The sequence below is a fragment of the Nuphar pumila genome, chromosome 13 (assembly GCF_984573655.1).
Source record: "Nuphar pumila chromosome 13, dmNupPumi1.hap1.1, whole genome shotgun sequence".
In the NCBI taxonomy this organism is placed as follows: Eukaryota; Viridiplantae; Streptophyta; class Magnoliopsida; order Nymphaeales; family Nymphaeaceae; genus Nuphar; species Nuphar pumila.
The window spans coordinates 60,355,751-60,364,965 of NC_143261.1; the positions used below are offsets into that span (position 1 = coordinate 60,355,751).

The 9,215-nt window shown below is 34.4% G+C and overlaps 1 long non-coding RNA gene across 1 annotated transcript; it reads right to left on the bottom strand.

Annotated features, from left to right (window-relative positions):
• Positions 1-230: 230 nt before the first annotated feature.
• LOC149818501 (uncharacterized) lies at positions 231-1,535 on the bottom strand. The gene is made up of 4 exons (XR_016427087.1): positions 1,415-1,535; positions 1,239-1,287; positions 1,037-1,131; positions 231-295 (listed from the first exon to the last, which is right to left on the bottom strand). It is a non-coding gene; the product is annotated as an uncharacterized LOC149818501 (long non-coding RNA).
• Between the last annotated feature and the right edge of the window lie 7,680 nt (positions 1,536-9,215).

The window sequence follows — 9,215 nt, forward strand, 5'->3', positions numbered from 1 at the left end:
ACCAGAAAAAAAAACAAAAGAAAAAGGGTGAAGGAAAAAAGAACAAAGAAGAGTAGGCTTGATAACATGACTACCGACATGACATACAACCTAAGAAGACAACCATTTATGGCATCAGAATTTTTTAATATCAATAGGAGTCCTACCAATGATAAAATGATAATAGAATGTCGAAAGCCAGTACAATGCTGGCCATGTGGAAACTGAAAAGTGATGGACGTCTTACTTTTTCTTCATTGCTTGCAGCTTGAAGCTCCAAACTATGCTTTTCCAGAAACTCACCAAAATTTGGGTCCTGGTGAAACAATGAAGCAAACATAACCTTATTAATATTTCAAGCATCCAGAAATAATGTCGTACTGAAAGAAGTATGAAGAGTTGTCTATATCACAAAAGATGCACTTGTTTTCTTTTTATGAGCAAACACAAAAGCAAAAATAAAAAACAAAAAGCACTTCTATTGCTTTAAATATGCTCTTCATACTTAAGAATACAACATTTCAAGGGTCATAACATGAAAATCTTTCTGAGCATTAGCCAGGGCAGTAAACTGGAAATATTCAGTTGAGATCTAGGTCTTGGTGAATCTGACCTATCCGGATCTAGCTTAATCAAATTTAGAGTTGGATGGAAAAGGCAATATTGAACCTGTACTCGGTTAGCTAATCAGATATATTTTATAAGGAATTGGGTTGGATTACCCTTGGATCCAGATTCAAATGAAAATCTGAAAACTGCATCCGAATCTGATTATTAATCAGATTCATTTGCTATACCGATTCAACTAATCAGATTTGTACTTTTCAGATACCTGACTCAAACGTGATCGATTGACATCCCTAGCATTAGTTCATTTTGGGTAAAACTAAGTGCATTACAATGATGAATGTGAGCCATCAATTTTTTTGTCTTCAAAATAGGAGAGAATTTTTTTAAAACAAACCCTACATGTTTATATTAGTTAGACATACCATCATGTTGAGCTTCATATCTATGGTCATTTCAAGGTCTTAATTAAGTACAAGGTCGTTCTTACCTTTTTCTTCAGCCGATCTAACTTACTTTTCTGCTTCACGAGTTCCACCTGAATTGTCTTGTTCTGCTCAGATAGAGCAGTATGGTAGCTTTCATCTACAGCAACAACAATTATATTGAAAAATATCCTCTTGCGATTTTACTAAAACAAAAATTTAGGATATTTCAAACACCAAATTTCACTGTTGTAATTATGTTCCAACCTGAATTATCATCACTTCCATCTTTAACAAGATAAGAACCATTCAAATCCTGAAACCAATATCATAATTCAGAACTCTTTCATAAATAAATAAGGAAGACCATGACATTACCTCAGAAAAAGAAGACCATCACTTTCCGAATCTGAGGCCGGATTTTTAGAAGAGCATGACATTACCTCAGAAAGAAGACCATCACTTTCCGAATCTGAATCTATAACTGAATCATTGTCAACATCATTACCAAAAGTATCTGCAAAAATGTCGTCGAGCGCCTGATTTACAATACCTTCAGGATATCTGACAACAATGATGAGCATAACTATATATGAACATAAACACTTGCATTTCAAGTTAAATCGTTAATTAATTGCCTCACCTTAAGACAACTATACAAAATGGAACAAATGTATACGCACAGATAATTCCATAATACATTGAAAGATATTACGCCCATAATCTAGCTAGAATCTCAGTAAAAAAATTTCGCTACTTTCTGGAAACTGAAAAAGCATCACTACCTCCTGAATAATCATGTCATATAAACTTGCAATATATGACTCAGACTATTTGGAAAACTCAATTGCATTTAATAATTAACCAATGGAAACAATGAAGCTCCTGAATAACATACATGAATGAGGAAAGAACTTAGTAAATTGTGAAATGCTTGACAATTAATCAGTGGGCGAAAGTGAAATTGTGTGATGCTCTCCAAAGTCGAGCATCGGTATCTTTACGATCAAGAATAATACCCACTCCACTATAATCAACACAAAATTTCAACTGATACACTAGAAATTATTCTAAAAAGAATATCGGCATCGATTATGTCATTTAATCAACACCTTGGAAGAAGAAAATGGTTTGAATTACTCATGCAAGCAGGAATTATGTTAACAATGACCTCCTAAGGCTCCTAAGAAGCGCACCCCCACAATCATTTTATCATTGAATATAATAGACCTTGTGAAATTTTTTAAAAAGGGAAGATAAGGGCAAATTGGCAACACACATTAGTCTTGTACTAGATTCTATATGCTGATTCTAGTATGCTCTAAAATGCATAATAGCAGCATAGCACTAAATATTTACTCTTACAAGAACATCTCTTCTGGAAACATTGAGTTGTAATAGAGACTCGCAAATTTTTGTGTATGCATGTGTGCACATGTATGTGTGTGGGTTTTAACAAGAATATATGTTGACATCAATCCGATTGCAACAGTCCCTAACAAGGCCCAAGCAATCATTTTTCTCAAGTAATAAAGAAAATAAGCACAAAAAACATCATATAGGAATTAAGTGCATAGGATTAATTTAAGACCTCAAAAATAAAAAACAATGTCATCCTACTCTGTGCTGTCTAACTAGGGATTGGCTCTGGGAGGATTAGGCGAACACAAGTAGGGTAGGCAGTACCAGTTGACTAGGTAACCACGTACCACTTTTGACAACATAGTTTGCAACTAAACAAAAGTTAGCAACTATCAATGGTGTTTACAAGTATGTAAGGATAAAACTCAAGTAATGCAGTTGTTTTTCATAAAAACATAAAATTGAATTTTGCAGTAAAAGAAAACTAAGGCAATGGAAGAAGGTATAAGCACAGTCACAAATATCATGATATTTTAAAAAAATATTATGATATCTTTTCATCAGTTCTAACATTTAAAATATCACGATATTTTTCAAAATGTTGTGATAATTTAAAATTAAAATATCATAATTTATGTTTCATAAATGATTTTAAAAAACTTTGGCTGATAATCCTATTTTATCATTCACATCTCTCTCAATCTTTTTCTCCTAACTAATTAATGGCAATAAATACTGAATGTAACTTAATCCTAAGCAAGAAAGTATTTATTTCGGCCTCTGGACTCTCCCATCTTTCATTTCTTTTTCATTTTTAAAACAATGGATGAGACATATTTATTGCTTTTGGCATTTGAGTATTTTTTTTACATATTTTTAACTTCAGTTTATAAATTTTTAAAAAATTATTCATTTTGCCAAGATTTTTTCAATAAAAGTGTGGGAGAACACAGATTATCAATATATGCCATTTACCATTTAATGACAGATTTTATTTTGAAAATATAAACAGAAGGTAATAAATTAATATACCCAAGTTACACAATAGCACAGAGAAAACACAAGAATACAACCGCTACATGACAAAAATGAACAAGAAGCCACATACAACAGAAGCAAAAGAATAAATGTTATAAAAGTTTTAGTTTGTCTCCTTTCAAAGAGGAGCTTAAGACAATTTTCAAATGTATATAAAATGAGGCTAATTGGATGCTATTCACAACAAACAGAAAAAGCAACCATGATCTAGGTGGGGGATTCCTTGTAAATCAACTGAAAAAAAAAAGCACCTACCTATATATATATATATAGGATACATATTCTTCGTAAAATAATTGTATTGTCCTTGTAAAAATGGCACATTTTTCAAAATGTCCCCTAATTTGCTTAAATTCCCTCACATCCAAAATCTTTTTCCCAGTTTTTTTAATAATATTTTTGTCCTTTTGTAAATATAGTACATTGCAAATCATGTGCGAGAATGTCACAAAAAATGTGTGAACTTTCTTTAAGTAAATATTTCTTATGTATATCTACAAATCCAGTACGACTTTCGCATATACTTTTAAGAGGATTAAGAAGAAAATAAGGAGTGGAAGTGTTTAGACCAAGGTTGTTAAATGCGATGAGGCGAAGCGAGGCGTTGAGCCTGCGCTTCGCCTCTGAGGCGTACGCCTCAGGTACTGAGGCGTACGCCTTAGGTACTGAGGCGTACGCCTCTCACAACATAAGAATGATTGAATTTGTTATAACTTTTCTCCCAAATTTATTTCCAAGCGTACATTGTTAAATGATAATGCCGATTGAATTTAATGCGTATTCGACTGCATCAGAACGACCTTTGTTTAATGCTCAGTCAGTTTTTTTTTTATATTAGCTTTAAGCGCATCACAGCAACGCCTCAGTACCTTGAGCATGCGCCTCGCCTCTAAGGTGTACGCCTCTCACAACACTGGTTTAGACCCATTCCTGATGCTATCCCCATCCCCGTCTCAAAATAACTTTATTCCTATTTTAAGAGCATTAAGAAGAAAATAAGGAGAGGAAATGTTTAAGATTAGGAACATATGTATATATATGAAGATTTTATAATATATAAAGATATATTAATAATTTCATTAATGGGGATCGGTGATGGGGCGGGGGCAAGGGTAAGTCCATCCAGCCTTCATCTCTATACAAGTTTTGATTTTCACCTTCATCCCCGGTTCATTCCTCGTTTTATGTCCATCTCCAGTCCAAACGGGGCAGGTTCAGTCGAATCCCATTTTTCCCCGTTCCACTGCCATCCCTAATTGTGTAGGCCTAGGTGGGGGATAATTAGGATACATGTGTGGTTGTGGGTAGGTTTGGTGTTCAAGAGGTTGATTTTGGGTTTGGGTGAGGTTCGGTTCATGGGTCGGATTTAAGTTTGGGTGGCAATGATATCGGGCTTGGAACCAGATCACAATCGAAAGAGGATATTGGATCGTCGAATTGGATTGGTATATGTCAGATATTGGATTGAGCTTTGAGGGTAAAAGGCCTAGTTAAGACCTGATCCATATCCAAAATTATATTGGGTCTGCTGGTCTGAATTGGAACTAGAGCTCCATCCTAGACCAATTAGGTCTAGTTTTGGCTTGCATCTAATTATTTAGACTAAAATCAAGGTTTTGGGTCTATTCTGGAGGTATAATACCTTGGACTGGACTTACACTACCCGAAAGTAGGGCGTCTGGGGTCAAACCCGATGAAAACTGGCTATGATCTGAGGCCCAAATACCCGAAACCAAGTCCTGGGTGTTGAAATCCGTTATTGCCGTGACCCGGTTATGAGAACCGGTTCCTAGGATGAACTGGGTACCCTCCCACGAAACCCTATTCACATCAGGAACCCATGTGAGGGGTTCCTATGAGCAGTCGGGCGCCGCTTGGGGGGTGGTGGCCCAGGGCCGTCTGTCGGTGGTTGCCCCCTGTCAGCCTACCCTATCCGGCGGCAACCCACCGAACAATGGCAATTTGACAATGGGGTGCCCCAGTGTAAACACCCCAAATTTTCACCCTCATCTAGTGTTTGTGCATTTCATATCATTACATCCGTTTGACATGTCATTTTACTGCATTGCATGTCATTACATCTCATCTTCGAGATCCAACACTCCTGTTTTCAAAATATTCAATCCAGATTTGAGTTTTAAAACTTTTCTTTCAAAAATCAATTTTAAAACCTGGGTTTTTAATCAACATTGTGTCATTTGCCAACCCTCAGGACCTTATATTTTGAAGTATTTTCTCAGAAAACAATCTGGATTCATTTCAAACTCAATTTCAATTGATTTCAATTCTCAGATGAGACCCATTTAGGTGGTGTCGCTTCTGGATTCCTTTACTTGTCAAAAATCTTCAAAAATTTCAGAGTCCTAGTTGGATCAGGACTCTTTTTCCAGAATCCTAGTCGGATCAAAACTCTAATTTTCACTACCTTTTTACCTGTTTTTGAGAAGAACCTTTCAAAATCTTCTGTTTTGGCCAAAATGTTAGAGTCTGAGTTGGATCAGGACTCTTCTTCAAGAGTCCAGTCGGATCAGGACTCTTCTTCAAGAGTCCAGTCGGATCAGGACTCTTCTTCAGAGTTTCAATTGGATTGAGACTCTAATCTTTTACAACTATTTTATCCTTTTTCAATCAAATCTTTCAAAATCTTTCAAAATGAGTTAAAAATTCAGAGTTCTAGTTGAACCAGGACTCTGTTTGAAGAGTTCTAGTTGGATCAGGACTCTGATTCTGATTTCAATTTTGAGAGAATCTTTCAGAAATCTTTCAATCTACCAAAACTATTACACTTTTATCAAAAAAATTCAAAATTCTGAGATTTTATCTCAGAGTCCTGATCAAATCAGGACTCTACCCCAGAGTCCTGATCGAAGTAGGATTCTGTCCAAAATTGATTTTCTCACTTCATTTTCACTGGTTTTCAAAGGCTTTGCCCAAATTTCATTATCTGCTTATCAGAAAGCCAAAATTCTTAGAGTTCTGATCGAATCAGGACTCTTTCTCAGGGTCCTAATTAGATCAGGACTCTGAACCAAAACTTCAATTTCATCCTGTTTTCACTTGTTTTTCAAAATCCTCTCATTTGATTTCTCAGAAAATCCAAAAATTGGAGAGTCCTAGTTCAATTAGGACTCTCTCCCCAGAGTGTCAGTTGAATCAGAACTCTGTTTTATTTCAATATTTGTTATTGTTTTCACTGTTTTGACAAGTTCTTTTATTTGTTTTTTAGAAAAAAACCAAAAAATCTAGAGTTTCAGTCCGATCAGGACTCTGTCCCAGAGTTCTAATCCTGTCAGGAGTCTGTTTTTACTTCCATTTTTATTTATTTCCATTTGTTTTAAAAAATTAGGTCATTTTGTAGAGTCCAGTTGATCCAGGACTCTATTTCAGAGTTCTGATCGAGTTAGGAGTCTAACCCTGACTGTATTTTCTGACTTGTTTCACCATTTTCGATTAAATCTTTTCAAAAACTCCTTCATTTGGCTTTTAAAAAACCAAAATCACAGAATCTTAAAAATCCAGGACTCTAGACCAGAGTTCCAGTTCGCTTAGAACTCTATTTTCAAAAATCTTGAATTTCAATTATTGATTTTAACCCGTTTTCAAAGCCATTTTTAGTATTTATTTCAAGTTTTTCAAAACTTCGATGTGGGGCCCACCCCGTTGGTGCCGTATCTAGAGGAGTTCTGACTATGTCAAGACTCTGTACCATTTCAAAACTTTCAATCTCAAAGTCTACTTTTGAATCTCTTTTGAATCTCTTTTGAAAAACCTCTCATTTTCAAGTTTTAAAATCGTTTTTGAAAATTCAAGTGGCGCCCACTCGGGGTGGCGCCACATTTGAAGAAGTCAAGGTTAGACTAGGGTTTATCATTGTCCTAGTTAGGTTAGGGGTTTAGAGGAGTCAAAATCAATTTTAAAAATCCATTTTATTTAAGTTTTAAACCATTGGTTTTTAAAGGTTTTAAATTCAAGTTTTAAAAACCAAATGTGGGTCCATACTAGGTGGTGCCACATTTGGACTTTTTAGGGTTTAATTAGGTATTAATTAGGGTTTAATTAGAGTTCATTTAGGGTTATAAAACCACAAAAAATCGTTGCCTTTAGTGGATTTATTAGAAAGAGTCCTAAAAAAATGAAAAACCTCTTAATTAACCCTAATTAAGTGACTTTTTGAAAAACTATAAAAAGGGACCTAAGGGGGGCCAAAAGGAGGACTCTTTTCTCTCAAATTTTCGTGGCCTCTCTCTCCTCTCCAGCCCTTCCTCCATTGCTGCAACTCCAAGGTATGAACTTCTTCACTTTTATTTATTTTATTTAATGTTTTTAATGCTTTAAACCTAGATTTAGCCTTGGATGCTCCTCCTTATGAAGAATCAACCATGGTTTCATCTCAAGAACCATCAAGAACTGTCCAAGAAGATGATCTAACCCTGTTTTATGTGATTTACAGGGATTTTAATCCATTAAAAGTGATTTAATCATGATTCTTTACATTATTAACCAATAAAATATAAGATTTACCCTTTTAATGGGTTAAATCTATGTTTTAAAGGTGATATCAAATTCCAGCCATTGATTCCCTGTTTTTATTTTATTTTTATGGTTTATTCATGTTTGTTTTACGTTCTATAGCATAGAAATAATTTTTATTTACTGTTTTATGGTTTATTTTATTGATTTACATTAGTTAATGCATGGTTTTCCAAGTTTCTTAAATTTCTGTGTGTTTTAGGTTTAGAACAGTAAAGATAATGTTATTTTGGATTGAAGTTCTCATTGTTTATTTCTGATTTTTTTTATATGTGGTGCATACATGAGTTATTGAGTTACTGTAGAAAAATCAGAGGTTTTGGATCTCGGGAACCCTGTCAAAAAAAATCAGACACCAAATCGGGTTTTTAAAGCTTTAAAATCGTGGTTAAAATCAAGAAGGTAACTTGCTGTGATGATATTTCTCTCATCTTATATCCGATTTTAAATCTGTAAAGTGCTATGGATTCACATTGAGTAGATCTGTCTGCTGTGAAATATTTGGATTTTTTTATCACTATTTAGTATTTTTCCCCTTTCAGAGAATCTGTTTTTAAATTGAAAACTCGTTAGGGTTTACCAAAACCCTAATCCGACTTGTGTTAGTCATAAATCCCAAACCACAGATCTGATTCATGATCTGTAAAAAGTGAGTATTGTTATTTTTCTGTCTACTATTCACCACTAAAATTTCAGAGATTGTTGTTTAGGATTGTTATTTATGTCTGTATTTTCAATCTGAAGTAGCCGTTTTAATCCCTGTTAAAAGTGATATATTTTAGCTCAGATTTCCGGAAAGGTTTCTCCCTAACCAGAGATGATTTTTCTGATCTGTAAATTGGGAAATCTCTGTTTTTCTCCTTAATTAGTCTCTGTAAAATTTCATAAATTTTCATGGAGATTTGGCCCCTGGTTCAGGTCTTGGACTGAGACTGGTTGGTGAATTAGGTCAAAAATAGCATATTTTTAGGGTTTAATGCAATTTTCGGATTAATTTAATGTCAAAAAATTATTTTTATAATTCCAATTCGACATTAGGGTTATAACAAGTGTAGGTACCAATTTTTATGGATTTTGAAATCCATTTGATGGCTGAATTAAGCAAATTGCAAAACCGGGTTCCTGAAAGATCCAAAAACACTGCTAAAATCACAAAATTTGTGATATTCTTGGATTTTCGTGCATAAGCATATATTTTTAGGGTTTAATCATGTTCATAATCATATTAGGATGCTTTAGGTTTAATTTGATGCTCATTTGATTTCATTTAGTGCATAAAACCTAAGTTTTTACTAAAATCTATTTCAGAAAACC